The 24,151-nt window shown below is 44.7% G+C and overlaps 1 protein-coding gene across 43 annotated transcripts in view; it reads left to right on the plus strand.

The window, feature by feature from the left end:
- PCBP3 (poly(rC) binding protein 3) overlaps window positions 1-24,151 on the plus strand; it is a 306,784-nt gene that overhangs the window by 137,025 nt on the left and 145,608 nt on the right. For 3 of the 43 annotated variants that reach the window (XM_031005178.3, XM_063702538.1, XM_063702552.1), the window contains exon 5: window positions 10,716-10,795. The exons of the other annotated variants lie outside the window; for them this stretch is intronic. The gene's annotated coding sequence lies outside the window, so the exon portion shown is untranslated. The remainder of the gene's footprint in view (window positions 1-10,715; window positions 10,796-24,151) is intronic. 43 annotated transcript variants of the gene reach the window in all.

Consider the following 24,151-nt stretch of genomic DNA (forward strand, 5'->3'; position numbering starts at 1 on the left):
ATAGGCATGAACCACTGTGCCCAGCCTTCTTCTTTTCTTGGTTAGTCTAGCTAGTGGCTTATCAATTTTGTTTATCTTTTTGAAAAGCCAAGTTTTTGTTTCATTCATCCTTTGTATTATTTTTCTGGTCTGTATGCCATTTAGTTCTCCTCTGATTTTTATTATTTCTTCTCTTCTGCTAATTTGGGGTTCAGTTTGTTTTTGCACTTCCAGTTCCTTGAGATGCATTATTAGACTGTTAATTTGTAAGCTGTCTGCTTTTTTCAGGTAGGCATTTATTGCTATAAAATTCCCTCTTAGCTCTGCTTTTGCTGTATCACACAGGTTTTGGTATGTTGTGTTATTTTCATTTGTTTCAAGGATTTTTTTTATTTTCATTTTTTCTTTATTGACCCAGGAACATACTGAATTTCCATCTATTTGTGTAGTTTCCAAAGTTCCTGTTGGCATTGATTTCTGGTTTTATTCTGTTGTGGTCTAAGAAGATAGTTGATATATGATTTTTAAAAATTTGTTGAGACTTGTTTTGTAGTCTGTCCTGGAGAATGTTCCTTTCATGTGCTGATGAAAATGAATATTCTGAAGTTGTTGGGTAGAGTGTTCTGTAAATGTCTGTTAGGTCTGTTTGGTCTGAAGTCCAATTTAAATCTAATGTTTCTTTGTTGATTTTCTCTCTAGAGTGAAAATCACTCTCTGAGAGTGGGGTGTTGAAGTCCCCCACTGTTTTTGTACTTGAGTCTCTCTCTCTCTCTCTCCCACTGTTTTTGTACTTGAGTCTCTCTTTCTCTCTCTCTCTCTCTCTCTGTCTGTCTCCCTCTTTAGATCTAGTAATGTTTTCTTTATGAATCTTGATGCTCTGGTGTTGGGTATATATATATATTTAGAATTGTTATATCCTCTTCCTGGATTGATCCATTTATCATTATTTAATGACTTTCTTTGTCTTTTACCTTTCTTGACTTAAAGTGTATTTTATCTGATATAACTATAGCTTCTGGTCACTTTTGGTTTCCAATTTGTACAAAATATTTTTTTCCATCCCTTTAATTTCAGTTCATATGTGTCTTTACTGACAAGGCTAGTTTCTCGTAAGCAGCATTTAGTTGGATCATGTTTTTAAAATATATTCAGCCATTCTGTTTCTGGAGCGTTTAACCTGTTTGCATTTGAGGCGGTTATACGACAGGTTTGTTTCTGTCGTTTGGTTGTTTTCTTGCTTTATGTATTCTTTGTTTCTTTTTCTCTTATTAATTTGGGTGGATTTTTCTAGTGCTACCATTTAAGCCATTTCTCTTCCTTCTTTGTGTGATGCTTTACCACTGAGTTATGTTTTCATGTATTTTCATGTTGGTAAATGTCATCTTTGTACTTCCAGGTTTAGGACTCCCTTGAGCATTTCGTGTAGGGATGATGTAGTGGTAACAAATTCCCTCAGCATTTGCTTGTCTTGAAAGGACTTTATTTACAAAGCATAATTTTGCTGGATATAGTCTTCTTGGATGGCAGGTTTTTTTGTTTTTTGGTTTTTTCCCCCATTACTGTGAATATATCATCCCATTCTCTTCTGGCCTGTAAGGTTTCTGCCCAGAAATTTGCTGTCAGTCTGAAGGGATTTCCTTTATAGATGACTAGATGCTTTTCTCTTGATGTTTTTAGGATTTGCTCTTTATCTTTGGCTTTAGAGATTTTGACATAATATGCTACAGAGAAGACCTTTTTTGCATTGCGTCTGCCTGGGAATCACTGAACATTCTTTATCTAAATGTCTAAATCTTCTGCTAGACTTGAAAAGTTTTCATCTATTATTTCATTAAATAGGTTTTCTAGTTCTGCCTTTATCTCTTCACCCTTGGGGATACTGATATTTAGAATATTCTATCACTTTATGTTGTTCCAAATGTCATGAAGGATTTCCATATTCTTTTTTATCTTTATTTTTATCTGACTGGATTATTTCTAAAGACTTGTCTTCAAGTACAGAGATTCTTTCTTCTGCCTGATTTAGCCTATTGTTGAAGCTTTCAAATGTATTTTGTATCTCCTTCAATGAATCTTCAGTTCTAGAATTTGTTTTTTTTTAAGTATTTGTCCCTTTCATAAATTTCCCATTTATATCATGAATTCTTTTTCTGATTTCTTTGTATTATTTTTCAGAATTCTCTTGTATCTCACTGAGCTTCCTTAAAATCAATATTTTGAATTCTTTATTTGGGATTTCAAAAATTTCTTTTTGATTAAGATCTATTATTGATGGAGAATTATTGTGTTCCTTTGGGGAGGGCCTTTTTTTTTTTTTTAGCTCTCTCATGTTTCTTGTGTTCATACTTTGATGTCTGCACTTCTAGTATAATAGTTGCTTCTTCCTATTTTTGAATTCACTTCATAGGGAGGACTTTTTCCTGAAGATGAATCTGTCATGTTGGTTGGGATATTCTGGGTTTGATTCTGGGTGCATGCAGTAGTGAAGTCTCTGTATGATATCTTTGTCTGTAAACAGCATTGGTGGTGTCTGTGATTTCTTCAGTAGGTTAGGGTGCAGTTAGTAGTGGAGCTGTGCTGAAGTTGTGCTGGGGACTGGGATGCCAGGTGAGCCAGACTTAAGGCCCCACTAGAGGCAGCATTGGATTGAGTGTGCCCATCTTTATGTCCCAGGGTGGCATATCCTGGCACCTATGCTGGTGGTTACCAGTAGGCCGCTTATTGGGCCTCCATGTGTCTTGCTTGGATACTGGTAATAACAGCAGTGGACCAAGCTGGTGGGTGGGTTCTTGGGCCCCTGGGAAACTGGCATGGGCGATGACAATAGCAGTGGTGGGATGATACTCTGGGTCCTAGGCAATGTACATTTATGTTGGTGGTGGCTGTGATGAGCAGGGAGGGCCAGTCGTCAGATCCACAGGTGGTACTTGCAGGTAGGTGCCAGCTGAGGTGATAGCAGCTGGGAGATGAGACCCAAACTCAAGCCCCTGGAAGGAGTGCTAAGGCACCCACAATGGTGGATTGGGTTGGGCAATGCCCGGGACCCTGGGCTACATGCTCTGTCTTGGAATAGGGTAAGAGGGTGAAATTGGGCTGGGTGGGCTTGTGTTCAAGCAAGACCCCCCAGTAGTGAGGGCAGGTACCAGCTTTGGTTGGCAGGGGTGGGTCGATCCTCAGGCCCCAGGTGGAGTGCTGGGTGAAGAGTGGGAGCAGCTGCACTGATCCCTGCCACTGGAGCAGGTGGGTCCATCCTTGGTGGCCAAAGCCTGGGTTGATGGATAGGGAATGCACACCCCTCTCAGCTCCCAGTCCCCACAGGGCTTGCCCCCCAGCCCTGGTGGCAGTAGGCTGTGCCTCACTTGGTTCTTATCCTCAGCTGTGGGAGCACTCCCAGCTTGTTCCCCAGTCCCAGCAGCGACAGCCTGAGTTTCCATAATGCCTCAGTAGCTGTTGGGCCCTAGGACATCACGCAGTCTGCCAAAGGCTAGGTTTGAAAATGGTGCCTTGCTGTAGCCACTGAGGTCTCAGGGAGTTGTAGGACCCAGCATGAGCTCCCTCCCTGAAGCAGCTCTGTCCCACAGTCTCCTGGCATCTCCTGATGTTATTTTCAGGGCTGGGGAGGGTTGAGGGAGTCTCCCATGGCCAGAATTGCATGATTTCATGGTTGGGGATGTGGGCCACTGGAAGTTTCTCACTCAGCCTTTCCTTGTGTTGGGAAGTCACTCTTGGCTCCCGACCAATCCCAGCCAGGCAGGCTCCCCCTCTTCCTTTTCCTTAACTCACTTTTGGTATTTCCTGTTACTTCTCTGTTGAATTCACATTCTCTCTTGGGTAATGTATTCAAAAAGTGACCGTACATTCTTTTGGTTCTTCAAAGTGGAGGAGGTGGGCATAAATTGCATCTCGTCGTCCATCTTGAAGCTCCTCTCCATGAAAAAAATATTATTTTTAATAACATTAGAAATCTAAGTTGGACAAGAGATGTTCAACACTTGAACACGTAAAACTACAAAATATTGCCAACAGAAATTGTTGAAGATAAATACATTGAGAGATATACCATGTTCGTTGTTAAGATGACTCAATATTGTTAAGATGTTAATTCTCCCCACGTTGATCTATAGAATCAATGAACTCCCAATCAGAGTCCCAGAAGGCTTTTCATAGACATTTGGCTATAACAGTACTTGGTTTTATGACTTATTATAGGCTGCAATAGTCAATGCAGTGTGGTATTGCTGTTAAGATAGACAAGTAGATCAGTGGATCAGAATAGAAAGTCTGGAAGTAGGCCTGCACAAACATGGCCAATTAATTTTCAACAACAGTGCCCAGACAATTTAGTGGGAAAAGGCATAGCTTTTTAAACAAATGGTCCTGGAATAATTGTATATCCATGTGAAAAAAAAAATCCTATACTTTTTGTCATTTATAAAAATTACAGTAGATCAGGAATTTCGATCTCTAAAACTCAAAAATATATAATTTCTTGGAGAAAACGTGAGGCGTTCTTTGTGACCGTGTGATCTTGCGTGAGGCAGTGTTTTCCTAGTTATGACTTTCAAAGCATTCGTCTCAAAATACACACATTTATACACTGGGCTTCATAAAATTAAAAAATTTCTGCTCTTCAAGATACACTGTTGTGATTTTTTCCTCTGATTTGATATTGAAGTCTCTCTCTGGAAAGAGGTTATAAATTCTAGTTATGATCTGATGGGGCTCCAAGGTCATAGATGTTTACAGTGTGCTTTAATGGGATTCTTCTTTATCCTGACAGGCAGTCTAATGCCTACTTAGGCACCTGGTCCAACCTGTGACGAGGTGTCCCTTTCACGTGAAACTTGTTTATGCTGGCTGATGTCCTTGTGGCCCTTGTCTGACTGTGTCTAGTTTATTCTTACCAGGGTGGCCACTCTCTAAGAGAGGCCTGATCAGGACAGGAGAGTTGGGTCTGGGTGTGTGGCTCAGGTGAAACACACAGGAGACAGCACAGCAGAGCATGAAGCAATGGAAGCATTTGTATTAAGTAATATGATCTCAGAGAGAAGAGGACAGCCATGCAGGGTCAGTAGGCAGTGGGAAGCCATGTGGTACGTGTGCACTCAACCAGCAGGTGGGGAGCAAGAGAGAGAGAGAGCCAGGGACCGATGCGCCAACACTTTTATTGGAGTCTAGGGCGTTACTCAAGCTGGTTTCCTGCAGGGAATTTTAGTTCGTGGGTTTAGATCAAGCAGCCACAAGCTCCGTGGGATCACACTGACTGAGAAGGTGTCAGTGGGGTACATCTGGGCAGTCATTTGGGCTGTGGGGGTAAGTGGGGGAATCAAGTAAGTTGTGTCTAGCTGTCCCACAGGAAGGTGATCACCAGGAGGCTGTGGTGTAAGGCAGATATCTGATCAACCACCTTGAGGACCCGGGAGGAGGTAGAGAACTGGAAAGTTTGTCAAGGATGACCATGCCCTGCTCCTGGTATAAGAAAGTCCAACCTATATTCAGAATGGATTCTGAGGCAACATAATATTATAAAAATTCACTACATTCTCTTACATGGGTAAGAGAATGGAAAAACAAGCCACAGACTGGGAAAAACATTTGCAAATCACATATCTAATGTATCTAACATGTGTAAAGAACTCTTAAAATGCAGTACTAAGGAAATAAAGAAAAAACAAAAATGGCTGAAAGATTTGAACATCCATTTCACAAACGAAGACATGTGACTGGCACATAAGTACATAAATAGATGCTCAGCGTCATTGTCATCAAGGAAATGTGAATGAGAACCACGATGAGAAACCACTCGGTGTAACTGACCATACTAAGTATGGGCAAGGATGGGAAGCATCTTTCATATACTGTTGGTGGGAATGGGAAATGGTACAGTTACTTTGGAAACATTTTGGCAATCAAACCAAGAGCTTATTAAATACGTACCTACCAACATCCCACTAGAAGGTATTTACCCAAGAGTAGTGAAAGCATATTTCCATACACCTTTGAGCAGGAACATCTGTAGCAATTTGTTCATATTGCAAATGTCCATCCATACTTGAATGGCTATACAAATTGTTGTACATCTATATAATGGAATACTGAGTGAAGTGTATACATATAGGTGTGTACATATGTTAAAACATTTCAATTTGCATATTTACAATATGTACATTTTATTATATGTCAGTTACCTGGCAACCACTCACTTGCCTTCTGACACTACAGAATTTACTTTCACTGAAAGTTTATATAAATGGAAATGCACAATATGTATACTTACGATTTTTGGTCTGGCTATTCTTACTCATCATAACTCTCAAGATTCATCAGTGCCGTTATGTGTATCAATAGTTCATTCAGTATTCCATTATATATCTCAAAGCTGATTTTTTTTTCCCCAAAAGAAAGCAGCATTCCTTTTTGGAGCAAGATAACATTGTCCATAGTCTCAATTATTTTTTAACCATGATGTTCAGTACTCAGTAAAAAATTTTGAAGCGTGCTAAAACAAGAACAGTAAGTGAAAGACGAGATAAAAATGTGAGAAATAGACCCAGAGATGATTTGTATAATTGCATTACCAGATAAGAACTTTGAAATAACTAAGATTAGTATGTTTTTTAAAAAAGAGAGACAGAAAAATATATGAAAAGATGGAGAATTTCAAGTGGAATCATCTATAATAAGAATCAAATGGACATTTTAGAATTGAAACATATAGGATCTGAAATTAATAATTTACTAGACGTGCCTAACAGAAGACTGAACACAGTAGAAAACAGGCACAGTGCATTGGGAGGCAGTTCAGTGCAGTCAGTCTGTGTTGAAGCACAACAGAAAAAAGGATGGAGTCATTCAAGGTAGAATGCAAGAGGCCTGCAGGATGGAGTCAACGGTCAAATGTCATGTAATGAGCATCCCAGGAAGTAGGGGATCAGAAAAATATTTGAAGACATAAAGACCAGAGATTTTTCTAAAGCATCAAAAGACATTTATATTCAAATTCATGAAACAGCCTACCCTGAAATGAACAAATTAAAAAAGCAAGCAAACAAGCAAGCAAACTTTTCACATCTGGGCATATCATTATTTGTTGCAAACCAAAGACAAAAACAATCTTAAAAGCAACCAGATTTTAAAATGGTCCATTGCTCTCCGAGGAGCCCAGCTGGCATACAGCACAATCTCGTGGTGGGCACAGCATACACTTCTCTGTGAGGCATGTTACTGAGTGGAACTGCTGTGTCGCAGGTTACACGGAGCTTCAGCTTTGCTGACTGTTGCCATTCTGGCTTTCTCATCTAGTTTGTACTCCCACTAGCAAAATACAGACTGATCTCATATAATGACCATTCAGGCAACCACTTTCCTCCATAATTGCTCTTCAAAAGCTATACCAAGTTTCGGAAAGCAACATCTTCCCCCTTTCTCGCCCAGATAATGACATTTTTGCCCAAAAATATGCTAAATAAACTATATGGAGTAATATTGCAGAAATATGGTTTTGGTTTTAATTTGTAAATCTTAATTTACAATCCGTCACTAATGAGGCTGAGCATCTTTCCATGTGCGATTGGCCATTTGGAGCTCATCTTTCATGAAGTGCTTTTCTTGGTTTTCAGCCATTTTTCTATTGATGTCTGTGTTATGTATCAGGGATGATCAGGCTGGTCCAAGTTGTTTTCACCACAATTTTCATGGTAGAAAAAAGTGTAGCAAAGTATACAAAAATCTTTAGAGAAAGAAATGATATTCTCAACAGTACATTTGCAACCTGTAAGAACTTGGGAAAAGTGATTCTCACAAGCATGGTTGAAAGAGCTCCTGGAGATAGAACCAGAGGCCAAAAGAGGAATGGAGAAGGGGGGAAGGTCACAGAGAGTGGCGATGGCCTCCCAGAGGCACAGCGCACAGCGGAGTGAGAAGTTAGGGTGAGGACGGGATTTTAACGTTGCAAGCTTCACAAGGTAGCCATGGTGATGGAGGAGGTCAGTGCACGGCCTGAGCTGCAGAGGCCAGGGCTGGAAAGATGGCCTTGTGCTCTTGGGGCCAACTGATGAGCTAGTAGGGATTTAAGAACATAGTTCAGTGATTACCAGTAAAAGAACCAAAACCAGCTGGATAACCTACTCACGCCAGCAGTGGTGAGGGTGTGAAGATGGCAGTTTCCTCCTCACCCTTGGGGAGCCATCAGTTATTCTCCTTCCTGGACCAGGCCGTGAGCAGGACTTTCACACACACAAAGCACGGAATTCAGTGAGCATAGAAAAGAACTCAGACTCACTGAAAATGGTTGCAGTTTTATAGTTTTAAAACAGTAAAATGATGAGGTAACATTTTTGTGCTTTTCAATTTGTCAAAGGTTAAAACATTGGAGAGTGAATAGTGTAAGCAGTGGTGTGAAAGAGCCCCTTGTCTACCTTGACAGGGATGTAATTTGCAGAGTCCAGTGTGGAGAAGATTCTGGCTAACACCTCTGAAATAAAAAATGTACAATATTTCACTTTTTGTGCCAAGGTAGCTCTGAATGTGCTGATTCAAAAAAAATTTAAGGTGTTTTGATTGTAAAGAATAACATGGCAGGTATAGAAAAGGCATGAACATTTCACTCCTACCTGTGTAGAAAATTCCTGGATGGACCACCAGGGAATGTTAATAGTGACAGTGAGCTCTGCATAACAGGAGAGAGTCTTGTTGTCCATTGTTGACATTTTTACTCTTTATATTTAAGTATCTTTTTTTTTTCTGTTTGAGATGGAGTTTTGCTCTTGTCGCCCAGGCTGGAGTGCAATGGCACAATCTCAGCTCATTGCAGCCTCTACCTCCTGGGTTCAAGCGATTCTCCTGCCTCAGCCTCCCGAGTAGCTGGGATTATAGGCGCCCACCAATGTGCCTGGCTAATTTTTGTATTTTTAGTAGAGATGGGGTTTCACCACGTTGCCCAGGCTGGTCTCAAACTCCTGATCTTGGGTAATCTGCCTGCTTTGGCCCCCAAAGTGCTGGGATTATAGGTGTGAGGCACCACGCCTGGTCTTAAGTATCATTTTGAAGAGTTATGAAAACCACCTAAGTCACAAATAATTTTAAGTTATTATTGTTAGTAAGAGAATTACATATATTGCTACGTTCGTTCCAACTCATGGTATGTTCCTGTTGTTTAGTAATTGGGAAACCTGAGACATGATGTGAAGTAATTCACCTGCAACTTGGGGGTGCCTGCACAGCAGGAATGTTCTGGCACCATGACTGCTCCTAGGAACACAGAATAATAGTCATTAAAATGCTGTAAATAGCAGTGTGTCCTGAATTCACCCACACCCTCTGAAGGAATTATTAGAACCTGTCTCCTGCCTCCTTCTATGAGAGTCCATGGGTCCCCTAGCAGCATGCAGCCTGCTAGGATGGAAAGGGCCTGTGCTGCAACTCTGCACAAAGAATTTCCAGCTGTTGACCCATCCCAACTGCTTCCCTCTCTGAGCCTGATCCTCATCTATAAAAATCATAATAGTGCCTGCTTTTTAATCTGGTAAATACTAGGTATATTGTAATAAACCTGAACGTTCTTGGAAATCATAAAATGCTTGAAAATAGTTTCGCCTCCTTTTTAAGATTTTGCATGTGTTCATAATCAGTGCCTGTTTCTGGAACGTAATTCATTAGGATAACAGCTGGATCTTGACGTTTCATCTGAGTTTCGTTTTGTTTGAGACAGGGTCTTGCTCTGTTGCCCAGGCTGGAGTGCAATGGCGTGATCATAGCTCACTGCATCCTCAACTTCCTGGGCCCAAGTGATCCTTCCACCCCAGCCTCCTGAGTAGCTGGGACTACAGGCGCGTGTCACCACACCTGGCTAATTTTTTTTTTTTTTTAATAGAGACTAGGTCTCCCTGTGTTGCCCATGCTGGTCTCAAACTCCAGACCAGCCGTGGCTCAAGTGATCCTTCCACCCTAGCCCCCCACAGTGCTGGGATTACAGGTGTAAGCCACTGTGCCTGGCCTCATCCGAGTTTTTTGGAAGTGTTTCCTTGCTGCCTAAATTATATGGTGGGGCCTCTAGGGAACAAAGCAAGTCCCCTTGCTTGGGCCCTGGTGGTCACTGGCATTCCTGCCCACACAGCAGTGGGGGACATCCCAGGCTAGGGCTAATGGCTGTCCACAGGGTAGGGCCTTGCTTCTCCATCACTTTGCTCCACTAGACAGTAGAGTTTGGTTGGGGTCTGTAGCATGCCAGGCACCTTTGACGCTTCACAAATGTGTTACCAGATTTTTAAAAAGGTATTTCTGCTATAACTGAGGATGTGGACTGTTGCAACAGGAAAAGTTGAAAGCCTTACTAAAGAGATCAGGCTTTGAGGTATAGCTCAGGTAATGCTACCTGCAAGTAAAGGGTAACTTTTTAGCAGACTATAGCAAAGGCGGGGAGAGACTGGGGAGACCTACGGGGGAAGATGGGGGCACCTACAGTTGCAAGGTGGGCACCAGTTGTCAGGAGCTGACAGGAGGGCATAGCCAGGAACAGCTGGTGTCTCCTTACTGGGACATGCTGTGACCTGTAGAATCATGTCTGACCATTTCTGGAGGATGCAGTACTGAATTCAAGTAACAAGGTGTCCTGTGAACCCCCCACAGTCAGATGGGTGAGGGATGGGGACGGTCACGCAGGGTGTGGGCGGCGTGCCTGGCATGGGTCCTGCCAAGTTCGTCAGGTAACGTGATACTTCTCCCTTGCTTTTTGGTAGATGGACAGTGTGTCACCCTCGGGGAGCAGGTGGGCTGGCAGGACAGGCGGCCCCAGGCCGGGAGAAGGAGACACTCCCAGGTACTCTCGTCTACCCCTGCTGGTGACCTGCCTGCCCGGCCCCGTTCTGTTCCAGATGATGGCTCACCTGTGACCCTGCCTGCCCTGCCCAGCTTCGCCCCCATGTCTGCCTGTCCCCAACCTCAGTGCTGTCGGCTGACCTACCTCAGCCCACACCCTGCCCTCTTTTTTCCCACCCCACGGGGCTGATCCTGACTTCTGGTTGCTCCCTTTGCTTGACCGTTCTCTTGAGGTTCTTAACCCTGAACTGCACCCGACTCCCATTGACCTCACTCACTGTGGGCCGCCACGAGGGCCCCTGCAGAGACGATGCTAACGGCCTCTCAGATACTGACCTGCTTCATGTCTATTTCCTTTTACAGAGTAATTTGTAGTGGAATGAGAAAAAAAAGTTGTATTTCTTAAACAACATGATCTGGAGTATGTGGTGACTGTCAACTTTTCATCTATGCAGAATGTTAACGACTCACCAGTCACAGGGCAGTTCTCCTCAGGTTAGAAGCACAGTGGAGCTAATGACACATTTCAGCGTTAGAAATGGTTTTAGCAATAATTCTAAATGAGGCTGCAAGAATTGAATTGCTGTCCAGATCCAACAGACTTATTCAGCCAACGGTAACCAAATACATGCTCTGTGCCCTGCTCTGTCCTGGGCTTGGAACACAGTGAGTGCACACCAATGGCTGTGTCCCCAGAGCTGGCCGTCCTGTGTGTACTTCATACCTGAGAAAATGAGATGGCATGCTCAGCAGATCAAGGAAGGGGGCATGAAGCAGAGGTCAGGAGTGAATGTGTGTGCACACGTGCGTGTGCATGTGTGTGTGCACACGTGCGTGTGCATGTGTGTGTCTGCACATGCAAATGTGCATGCATGTTTGTGCATACATAGTGTGTGCACATGTGTGTGTGTGTGATTGCATGTATGTGTGTGATTGTGCACGTAGTGTACCCGCATGTGTGCGAGGGTGAGTGTGTGCATGTGAGTTCATGTGTGCATGAGTGGGTGCATGTGTACGTGTGCTTGTGTGCTTATGAGTGCACGAGTGTGTGCATGTGTTTGTGATCGTGTCTTTTCATGTGTGTATGTGTACACGTGTGTGCATACATACATGCAGTTGGGGGTTGCCAGTGTTCAATAGGGCCGTCAAGGTTGGCCTTATTAAGAAGGTGATGTTAAAGGAAAGATGAGGGTGTGAGCCGTGGATGAGGAGCAATCCGGGCAGAGGAGTCCCAGCACGAAGGCTTTAAGGTGGAGGACAACCCGGGGCCAGTGTGGCCGGAGCAGAGCGAGCAAGGGAGAGCGTCAGGGGCTGAGTTCCAGGAGGTGAGGAGCAGGTCATTTGTGGTCCTGTGGCGTCCTAAGAGCTTTTGCTCTGAGTGGGAGCCAGTGCTTCTTGTCTTAAGCAGAGGTGGGACATGCCGGTGCTTCTTGTCTTAAGCAGAGGTGGGACATGCCAGTGCTTCTTGTCTTAAGCAGAGGTGGGACATGCCGGTGCTTCTTGTCTTAAGCAGAGGTGGGACATGCCGGTGCTTCTTGTCTTAAGCAGAGGTGGGACATGCCGGTGCTTCTTGTCTTAAGCAGAGGTGGGACATGCCGGTGCTTCTTGTCTTAAGCAGAGGTGGGACATGCCGGTGCTTCTTGTCTTAAGCAGAGGTGGGACATGCCGGTGCTTCTTGTCTTAAGCAGAGGTGGGACATGCCGGTGCTTCTTGTCTTAAGCAGAGGTGGGACATGCCGGTGCTTCTTGTCTTAAGCAGAGGTGGGACATGCCGGTGCTTCTTGTCTTAAGCAGAGGTGGGACATGCCGGTGCTTCTTGTCTTAAGCAGAGGTGGGACATGCCGGTGCTTCTTGTCTTAAGCAGAGGTGGGACATGCCGGTGCTTCTTGTCTTAAGCAGAGGTGGGACATGCCGGTGCTTCTTGTCTTAAGCAGAGGTGGGACATGCCGGTGCTTCTTGTCTTAAGCAGAGGTGGGACATGCCGGTGCTTCTTGTCTTAAGCAGAGGTGGGACATGCCGGTGCTTCTTGTCTTAAGCAGAGGTGGGACATGCCGGTGCTTCTTGTCTTAAGCAGAGGTGGGACATGCCGGTGCTTCTTGTCTTAAGCAGAGGTGGGACATGCCGGTGCTTCTTGTCTTAAGCAGAGGTGGGACATGCCGGTGCTTCTTGTCTTGAGCAGGGGAGGGACCTGGGCCGAGTTAGGTTCTCGCCAAATCGCTCTGGTGTCTGGGTAGAGAATAGTCTCTCGGCCGGGCGCAGTGTCTCATGCCTGTAATCCCAGCACTTTGGGAGGCCGAGACAGGTGGATCACAAGGTCAGGAGATGGAGACCCTCCTGGCTAACACGGTGAAACCCCGTCTCTACTAAAAATACAAAAAAAATAGCCAGGTGTGGTGGCTCGCACCTGTAATCCCAGCTACTTGGGAGGCTGAGGCAGGAGAATGGCGTGAACCCGGGAGGCGGAGCTTGCAGTGAGCCGAGATCGCGCCACTGCACTCCAGCTTGGGCGACTGAGTGAGACTCCATCTCAAAAAAAAAAGAAAAAGAATAGTCTCTCAGGGGATCCAGTGGGGAAGCAGAGACCGGTGAGGAGGCTCTACCTGGACCCAGGTGAGAGGTGGTCCCGAGGACATCATGAGAGGGTCAGATTCAGGATCCATTTTGAAGGTAGGACCTTCAAACAGAGTGGAGGAAGTACTTGTGGGACAGGGGAGGTGAGGTGACTGCGGGGCTCTAGGCCCGATTAGCAGGAAGGACGAAGTTGTGTCCAGCACTTGCATCGAGGGCAGCCAAGGTGGGACGCCGTGCCATTCAGGCAGAGCAGTGAGCACACAGTTGGATAGAGAGACCCAGGAGAGGTGGACTTGTGCCTGTGGACTTGTGCCTGATTGGTCCCTCCATGATGTTTTATGCCTGAAATGGCATGGGTCATCCAGGGGGCATCTGTGGAGAGAAGAGGAGCAAGGATCCAGGCCCGGGGCGTCCCTGCCTTGGCAGGCTGGGATGCAGTGGAGGAACAAGCAGAGTCTGAGCCTAAGTGACCAGCGAGGGACCCAGGAGACGCAAAAGCTGAGGGCAGTGCCTCATCAGGAGAGGAGAGATAGTCTCAATCCTGTGGACAGGTGGGGTAAGGGGAGAGCCAGGAATGAGCCACCAGAGCTCATGCAGGTCCTTGGGGGTCTTGAGCAGTTTTAGACTTGGCGGGCAACAAAAGCAAAAGTGGGGTGCTCTGGAGAGGGAGAAGGACAGCAGAGGGGCTGGGGCAGCAAGGTGGAGTTTTGGAGAGTTTTACTACAAAGGAAAAGAGAGTGGTAGGGGAAAGGAAGCCAGTTTTGAGAGTGGAAGAAACAGTAGGTTGTTTCTGTGTAGGTCACAGCAACCAGCAGAGCTCTCACAAGGGCAGGAGAACCACTGGGGCAGCCTTGGGATGCCCAGGATGGGGGTGGGCTCAGTAGAGGGGCTGGCCGGCCCACCAAGGCCAGCATCTTGCAGTGGCGAAGGTGCAGAGATGGTGGGGTCCATCCCAGGAAGCCCCTCACAACAAGGCTGTGTTGGTCGTCAGCCCAGCGTGGGAAGGGGGAGGTTTGAAGACAGGAATCGGTATGAGATATGCATATTTATATGTTTTTGATGTACGATAAAAGGCAGTTTCATATGGGTCAGTGTAAGGTTTGTGCGGTAGAATTTGGAAGGCTGGGAGCGTGGCCAGGCCAGGGAGTGAGTGTGGTCACTGGTGTGTGTGGCCTGCCTGTGGTCTGGTCTGGCGTACACTGAGTCGTTTGTGTTTTCCAGTTGTGTGCAGCTCCAGAGTCTAGGCACGGAATTGACAGAGAGTGAGACTTTAATAGGGTGTGGCTTTTGTCAAGCAAGGACAAGGAACCAAGCGGGTAGCCAGACACGAAGGCAGAGAGGAGACGATGGTCTTGCGGCGTGATCTGGGCTAGGGAAGGAGAGAAGCTTGCGAGGGAGGTGTGCAACAGCCGGAAGGCAGGTGGCCGCCAACAACTTTCTTTTTCCAGTTGGTGGCAGTCATAAGTTAATTTCTGTCGAAGTAGAATACAACTAAGAAAAAATTTTAAAATACAACTACCTCTTCAGCTTAGAGAATAGTACTACTTGGTTTCCCTGGTAACTGCCAACCGCTTGACTGACTGCACAGCAAGTGTTAGGTCGTGGCACAGGGTAATTACAGACAACAGAGAAATTGCAGGGTAAGGCTTAAATAATCCTAAAGCAACTATGTAGTTAGGTCCTGCTCCTGAAAGCAAGGATGCAGTTCATTTCCAGCCCTGAGCTGCACTCAGGAGCTGGGCCTCATGCCCAGTCCCCATCCTTAGGGCAGTGCCCGCCCTCAGGCTGACAGCCTTTCCTTTCCTTGCTCCAGTCGCTTGGGTGTGAGTCCTGCTTCTCCCATTTTCTCTGTGCTGGGACCTCAAGGCAAGCCGACTGCAAGCCCACCTGGCCCAGGCCACTGCAGGGCCACCCTTCGCAGGGCCAGGCTGTGAAGCAGTTGGAGGCCAGGCCCGGGGCTCCAGGCTACTGTGTTGAGATTAATCTTACCAACTAGAACTTTAAAAATTGTGTTTCCAGCCTTTATTTGAAAGTGGGAGAAACAGTAGCTTGTTTCTGTGCAGGTGGCAGCAACCCGCAGAGCTGCGGCAAGGGCAAGAGAACTGCTGGGGCAGCCTTGGGATGCCAGGAGGGGCGGGCTCAGTGGAGGGTCTGGCTGGCCCACCGAGGCCAGCGTCTGGCAGTGATGAAGGTACAGAGAAGGTGGGGGCCCTCCCAGGAAGCCCCTCTGGGATAAGAGGTTAGCTTATCTATTGTCTGTGGAAAGAAAACTTAAATAGAGTTTTCTTTTTTTAAAAAGACAGCACAAGTCAGTCGGTGATTGTAACAGGATGGTCACCTGAGAAAGTCATCTACTGACACCCTGAACCAGAATCTCCAGAAAAGACAGAAATTTTGAAACAGCAGCAACAACAGAAATTCATGATGTGCTAGGAGACAGGGATGACTGCAGTCAGAGGACCAGATGTCTTGACTGATTATTAAGAGATAGAAACAGGCGATGTTTGTGGAATCACACCACCACAGAAGACATGCAGACAAGCCTAATGCAGAGAAGAGTGGAAGTTAGGACGCTCAGCTCAGATTAATGGACTCAGGGAGTTGGAGAGGGCTGGCTGGCAGCACTTACTCAGAGGAGCAGAGTCAGGTATCCCCCTCAAACCCCCCGGCTTTGGGCCCAGGCAGTCAGAAGTTGTGTTGGGGCCAGCCACCAACTCCAGTGAGGGACAGGGAGCCACTTCCAGGAGACGAAACATTGTCACATGCAGTCCAAAGACACCCCTCCCTCTCCCTGCTGCAACACCCGAGGCTGACCAAAGTAGACAGGAACAGTATCCAGGATGAGCAAACCAAGCCTCTCTAAGGCAAAACTGCCAACAAGCTGGGAACCACAGCACGCTGGAGGGAAACCAGCAGCAGGAGAAAGCAGCAGCGAGCACAGCAGAAAGAAGACGTGGGGCCGCCTTCCGGAAGGAGACTCGGTCAGACACACGGCTCCTTCAAACGGAGTGCCAAAGGCCTCGAAGAGTAGACGGTCAAAGTGGCACAGCCAGGAAAGCAGGACTCACAGAATGGGCAGCATGAAGAGTTGCATAGCCACGGACTATTGAGAACGCAGACCCAGAGCTGTTACCGCACTCAGACGTCAAAAACCGAGAGTATTCCCAAGCACAGACTGAGGACCAGCGAGTCCAGGACTCGCTGATGCAGAGCTCCAGGACTGACAGGCGGGGAGAGCGAGAGGAAAAGCTGAGGCCAAGCGCGATGCTGAGAAGCTCCATATTCTGTTTAACAGGAGTCTGAGGACCAGGAAAGAGAGAATATTGAGGGGAAGATAATGGAGACATCCTAGAAGATCGTCTCCCCGAGCACAGAGCGCATCACAGGACTGACCAGTATTGAGTGGGTGCGGGGAAAACACGGCTGCCAGGACCTGTGAGGACCGATCTTCAGATACTGTGGACAGCGGAGACTCCACAGGGGCTCTGCAGGAGGAGACGGGAGGCGATAGCCTCTGCAAAGCTCTGGCTGGTCATTGGCATCAGACTTCTCAATGAGAAATTGTACTCTAGATTTAATTGGAACAGTATCTTCAAAATACTCGGGAAAAATGATTTCAAACCTGGAATTGTAGACACAGACAGACTAGAATTCAAATTGAAGGGCAAAGGAAAAGTGTCTTCAGATAGTGAAGGACTCAGAGGTTACCAGCCTCATCCCTAATACCCTGACAAAACTAAAAAAAAGACAACTATCTATGAAAGAAAACAAGTTTTGATTCCACAAATAATGGAGAGGAAAGCATCCAGTGTAACATGTACTAGTCTAAATCACTGTTGGTGTATATTGGTATGCAAATTAAAATACTATTTGAAATAAAAATCTCAAGCATATGTATCTGTATAATGATGAGAAGGAGAAAAATGAAAGCTTACTAAACTTCAGGGTTTTTTTCAGGGGGAATTTATAGATGCTACTCACGCCCGTAGTATAGAAATGAAGGCTTAAATGGATTAATGATTTACAAGGAACCCTGGCTCTACAGAAAATTTACAAATTAGCTGGATGTAGTGGTGCATGCATGTAGTCCCAGCTACTCCAGAGGCTGAGGTGGGATTATCGCTTGAGCCTAGGAGTTTGGGGCTGTAGCAAGCCATGACCGTGCCTCTGCACTCCAGCCCAGGTGACAGAATGAGACCCCATCTCTAAAAATAAGTAAATAGGAGCTCCCTGAGGAATAGGGACAGATGCATGACTTCACATCTTGAAAAGGAAAACTTTCAGAATGAAGAAAACCTCATCAATTCACCAAAAGGTGGAGTAGAAGGGAAAACATTTGAAATCATAGAAAATATATAAGGCAAGACATTAATTCAAATATGAGGTTAGATTTCTCTATTAAAAGGCAGACCTCAGATTGTCTTAAAAATGACCCAGAGGCCGGGTGCAATGGCTCACGCCTGTAATCCCAGCACTTTGGGAGGCCGAGGTGGGCAGATCACAACGTTAGGAGTTCGAGACCAGCCTGGCTAACACAGTGAAACCCCATCTCTACTAAAAATACACAAAATGAGCCGGGCGTGGTAGCAGGTGCCTGTAGTCCCAGCTACTTGGGAGGCTGATGCAGGAGAACGGCGTGAACCCGGGAGGCGGAGCTTGCAGTGAGCCGAGATTGCGCCACTGCACTCCAGCCCGGGTGACAGAGCCAGACTCTGTCTCAAAAAAAAAAAAAGGATCTAGAAACAGAGAATTTGTTAATGGGAAGGGCACTGAGCAATGCCAGCCACTAGAAAGCATACCAGCAACGACATTTTCGTGAAAAAGATGAAAGGCATTAAATGGGACAAAGATACTTCACGTTTATAATCCTCTAAGAAGATACGATCATTGTGAACTTTTATGTACATAATTACATAGCTGTGAAATTTATGTAGAAAGAAATTCTAAGAATAAGAGATGGATTAATTCAGTACCATAATGGGAAATTTCAATTGACAAATCAAAAGGACCAGAATGTCTGTATGTTTACGAGGAATTTGAATAGCATTCATAACCCACTCTTTTTGGAAGGGGACACAGAGGACACTTGTCTTCTTCTTTTTCTTTTTTTTTTTCCCCCTTTCCTTTCTTTTCTTTACCTTCTCTCTCTCTCTCCAGGACCATTCACAAATATCTCTGCCATGTATTTGATTTTATAGAAAATCTTAATTTTCAAAAGCAGAAATCATAAAGTGCAGTAAAAGTGGAAAAAAACACAAAATGATAGCCAAAAGTAACCCAGACGTCATTATATACTTGGGAATTTTGGAATGCCTTTAAATAAAGCATACTGTTTAAAAAGTAATGAAAGTGAGAGAATGTTGCACGTCAAACATGAGGGATGCCACAACAGCAATTCTCAGAAGAAAATGTCAGAAAACCAGAAACATTTACAATGAATGAACTGGCCATATGACTCTAAAGATTAGAGAAAGACTTAAAACCAATTCAAGATAAAGTAGGAAAAATGAATGAAGATAAAATAGAGGTTAATACAGTAGAGCATGGAAACTTATTGCTTGGTGCAATAAATTCTGAAAAAGAATCAATAAAATACTTAAACTGTTAGCCACTTCGATCAAGAAAGAGAAGGTGTGAAACCTTAAAACTTGGGAAACAGGAAAATAGATACCACTGCAGGTAGGAAGCTGTTAACACTCTAAGAGACTGCTGTTTATAGCCTCTGTGCAAAGAAATTTGGAAATCTAAGTGAACAGTTTTCTACAAAGATGTAAATCAACAAAACTGCCTCAATGTATGTAATGAGTCTGAAAAGACCCGTAATTGTGAGAGTGACTGAAAACGCCAGTCAGAGGGCTGCACTCTCACACCACCTGACGATCCCCTCTGCAGGTGGGTTTCAGCATGTCCCAAAGGGAGGGTCATGTGTGAGGTCTATAAACCATGCTGGAGTACAGAAACAACAAAACTTCTCCAAGTCATCTGATGAGCTCAGCAATATTGTCATGTAGAAATTGTGCAAGAATTGTTAAAAAAATCTATAGGTAACTGTACCCTCAGAAAACAGATGTGCAATCATAAGTAAAGTGTTAGAAAATTAAATCCAACCTGCACTTAGTTTTAACTGTTTTTATTTTCATTTAGGAAGAGCTTTTTACAATTTGGTTTGGAGGTTTTGCTGTGTCTCCTGCCTCAGTTTCCTCTTTGGGATGCTGTTCACATGTGTTTGCACTTCCTTGTCTGTCTTCTGTATGTATCACTTCTCTTGAATTCTTTTCATTGCTTTTTTAAAAATTTTTTAAAGTTTCCATTTTTTGTCTGTTGTGTTTATTTGGTCTTTTTGTGTCTTCTAATTTCATCTTTATTTTTGAAATATTTTTCTTTCTATTCCCACGTATTTTCTAGTTCTGTGACCTCAGTTGTTTAGTTTTTCTAATTCTGATTTGTATTTTTTCACCTTTTGCACCATTAATGCCTTTTAGGCAATTAAAAAATACTTGATTATGGTTTTTGTCTTTTTTGTTAGCATGTTTTTATGGTGTGTTTATTGTCAGTAAAGATGTTATTTAGTTTCTTATTTTCTTTTGTCTTTTGAAAAACTTTGTATGGGGTTTGAATTGTGTGAAATTTGTTTCCCAAACCTCTTAGAATGGAAGCATGATTTATAATAGCATTTCTAATTACATAGCTCTTGAAGGCCCTCTTGTGTTATTTTTATATAAAGTTTAAATACGAGGGCTTAATCAATGAATTTGTAATGTGTCTGGGGACAGGGCATGGAGAATCAGCAGAGAATTAGGTGGTAGTACTGACTCAGTGCTCATGTTCTGATTTTGATCATTGCACTGTGGTTATCTGGATGTTGTTTTGGGGAAACACATGGTACAGTATTTGGGGTGAAAGAGCGTGGTGTCTGGTAAACACTCTCAGATGGCATGGGCCTACAGAGATAGTAAATATGTGGATGGACAGATATATGGATCTGTAGAGAAAGTGAATGTGAATGCTAGATGGATGGATGCATGAATCCATAGAGAAAGTGAATGTGTGCATGGATGGATGAATGCATGGATGGACGAATGCATGGATCCACAGAGAATGAATGCGTGGATGGACGAGTGCATAGGTCCATAGAGAGAGTGAATGCATGGGTGGACAAGTGCATGGATCCACAGAGAGTGAATGCATGGATAGTTGAGTGCGTGGATCTGTAGAGAGAGTGAATGCATGGATGGACGAGTGCATGGATCCACAGAGAGTGAATGCATGGATAGACGAGTGCATGGGTCCATAGAGAGAGTGTAATGCATGGATAGATGAGTACATGGATCCGTAGAGACTGAATGCATGGATGGACAGATGCATGGATCCATAGAGAGAGTGATTGTGTGCATGGATGGATGAATGCATGGATGGATGAATGCATGAATCCACAGAGAGTGAATGCATGGATGGATGAGTGCATGGATCCACAGAGAGTAAATGCATGGATAGACGAGTGCATGGATCCATAGAGACTGAATGTGTGGATGGACGAGTGCGTGGATCCATAGAGAGAGTGAATGCGTGGATAGACTGGATAGATGAGTGCATGGATCCATAGAGAGAGTGAATGCATAGATAGACCAGTGCATGGATCCATAGAGAGAGTGAATGCATGGATGGACGAGTGCATGGATCCATAGAGTGAATGCATGGATGGACAAGTGCACAGATCCATAGAGGGAGTGAGTGAATGGATGGATGGACGAATGCATGGATCCATACGGAGAGTGAATGCATTGATAGACGAGTGCATGGATCCATAGAGTGAATGCATGGATGGACAAGTGCATGGATCCATACAGAGTGAATGCATGGATGGATGAGTGCATGGATCCATAGAGAGAGTGAATGCATGGATGGACGAGTGCATGGATCTGTAGAGAGAGTGAATGCATGGATGGACGAGTTCATGGGTCCACAGAGTGAATGCTTGAATGGACGAGTGCATGGATCCATAGACAGAGTGAATGCATGGATGGACGAGTGCATGGATCCGTAGACAGAGTGAATGCATGGATGGACAGATGCATGGATCCATAGAGTGATTGTGTGCATGGATGGATGAATGCATGGATGGATGAATGCATGAATCCACAGAGAGTGCATGCATGGATGGATGAGTGCATGGATCCATAGAGAGAGTGAATACATGGATAGACTGGATAGACGAGTGCATGGATCTACAGAGAGTGAATGCATGGACGGACGAGTGCATGGATCTGTAGAGAGAGTGAATGCATGGATGGACGAGTGCATGGATCCATAGAGTGAATGCATGGATGGACGAGTGCACAGATCCATAGAGAGAGTGAATGCATGGATGGACGAGTGCATGGATCCATAGAGAGAGTGAATGCATTGATAGACGAGTGCATGGATCCGTAGAGAGAGTGAATGCATGGATGGACAAGTGCATGGATCCATAGAGTGAATGCATGGATGGACGAGTGCATGGATCCATAGACAGAGTGAATGCATGGATGGACGAGTGCATGGATCTGTGGAGAGAGTGAATGCATGGATGGACAAGTTCATGGGTCCATAGAGTGAATGCTTGAATGGACGAGTGCATGGATCCATAGAGAGAGGGAATGCATGGATAGACGAGTGCAAGGATCCATAGAGAGAGTGGATGCATGGATAGATGAGTGCATGGATCCATAGAGACTGAATGCATGGATGGACAGATGCATGGATCCATAGAGAGAGTGATTGTGTGCATGAATGGATGAATGCATGAATCCACAGAGAGTGAATGCATGGATGGATGAGTGCATGGATCCATAGAGAGAGTGAATGCATGGATAGACTGGATAGATGAGTGCATGGATCCACAGAGAGTGAATGCATGGATGGATGAGTGCATGGATCCGTAGAGAGAATTAATGCATGGATGGATGAGAGCATGGATCCATAGAGAGTGAATGCATGGATGGACGAGTGCATGGATCCATAGAGAGTGAATGCATGGATGGACGAGTGCATGGATCCATAGAGAGAGTGAATGCATGGATAGACTGGATAGAGAAGTGCATGGATCCATAGACAGAGTGAATGCATGGATGGACGGGTGCATGGATCCATAGAGAGAGTGAATGCGTGGATGGACGAGTGCATGGATCCGTAGACAGAGTGAATGCATGGATGGACGAGTGCATGGATCCATAGAGAGAGTGAATGCATGGATGGACGAGTGCATGGATCCATAGAGTGAATGCATGGATGGACGAGTGCATGGATCCTTAGAGAGAGTGAATGCATGGATGGCCAGATGCATGTATCCATAGAGAGTGAATGCATGGATGGACGAATGCATGGATCCATCATCAGAGTGTACGGATGGATGAATGCATGGATCTGTAGAGAGAGTGAATGCATGGATGGATGAATGCATGGATCCGTAGAGAGAGTGAATGGATGCATACATGGATGAATGCATGGATCTGTAGAGAGAGTGAATGCATGGATGGATGAATGCATGGATCCATAGAGAGAGTGAATGGATGCGTACATGGATGAATGCATGGATCCATAGAGAGAGTGAATGGATGTGTACATGGATGAACACATGGATCTGTAGAGAGAGTGAATGGATGTGTATATGGATGAATGCATGGATCTGTAGAGAGAGTGAATGGATGCGTACATGGATGAATGCATGGATCTGTAGAGAGAGTGAATGGATGTGCATGTTGATGAATGCATGGATCCTTAGAGAGAGTGAATACGTGGATGGACAGATGCATGTATCCATAGAGAGTGAATGCATGGATGGATGAATGCATGGATCCATAGAGAGAGTGAATGCATGGGTGGATGAATGCATGGATCCATAGAGAGAGTGAATGGATGCGTACGTGGATGAATGCATGGATCCATAGAGAGAGTGAATGGATGTGTACATGGATGAATGCATGGATCTGTAGAGAGAGTGAATGGATGCGTACATGGATGAATGCATGGATCCGTAGAGAGAGTGAATGGATGGGTACATGGATGAATGCATGGATCCGTAGAGAGAGTGAATGGATGTGTACATGGATGAATGCATGGATCCATAGAGAGAGTGAATGGATGCGTACATGGATGAATGCATGGATCCATAGAGAGAGTGAATGGATGTGTACATGGATGAATGCATGGATCCATAGAGAGAGTGAATGGATGTGTACATGGATGAATGCATGGATCTGTAGAGAGAGTGAATGCGTACATGGATGAATGCATGGATCCATAGAGAGAGTGAATGGATTTGTACATGGATGAATGCGTGGATCTGTAGAGAGAGTGAATGTGTGCTTGGACGAATTCATGACACACAGATGGGCCGGAATATAAGTAATTGGATAAATGAGGTAAAGGATATGTAGATGTTCTTTTTAATGCTTATACACTTTTTTCAAGGTTTGAAATTATATCACAATAACAAGTTGTCCGATGAGTACAGTAGTCCCCCTTTGTCCACAGTTTCACTTTCTGTGATTTCAGTCACCCATGGTACAGTATAGTGAGATGTCTTGAGAGAGAGAGACCATACTTACATAACTTTTATTATGGCATATTGATAAAATTGTTCTGTTTTATTATTGTTAATCTCCTTCTGTACCTAATTTATACATTAAAATTTATCATAGGACAGTTTATAACAGGGTTTGGTATAGTCCATGGTTCCAGGTAGCCACTGAGAGTCTTGGAACGTACCCCTCTTGGATAAGGGGGGAGGGCTGCAGAATGAATTCTTC

The sequence above is a fragment of the Gorilla gorilla genome, chromosome 22 (genome assembly GCF_029281585.2).
Source record: "Gorilla gorilla gorilla isolate KB3781 chromosome 22, NHGRI_mGorGor1-v2.1_pri, whole genome shotgun sequence".
In the NCBI taxonomy this organism is placed as follows: domain Eukaryota; kingdom Metazoa; phylum Chordata; class Mammalia; order Primates; family Hominidae; genus Gorilla; species Gorilla gorilla.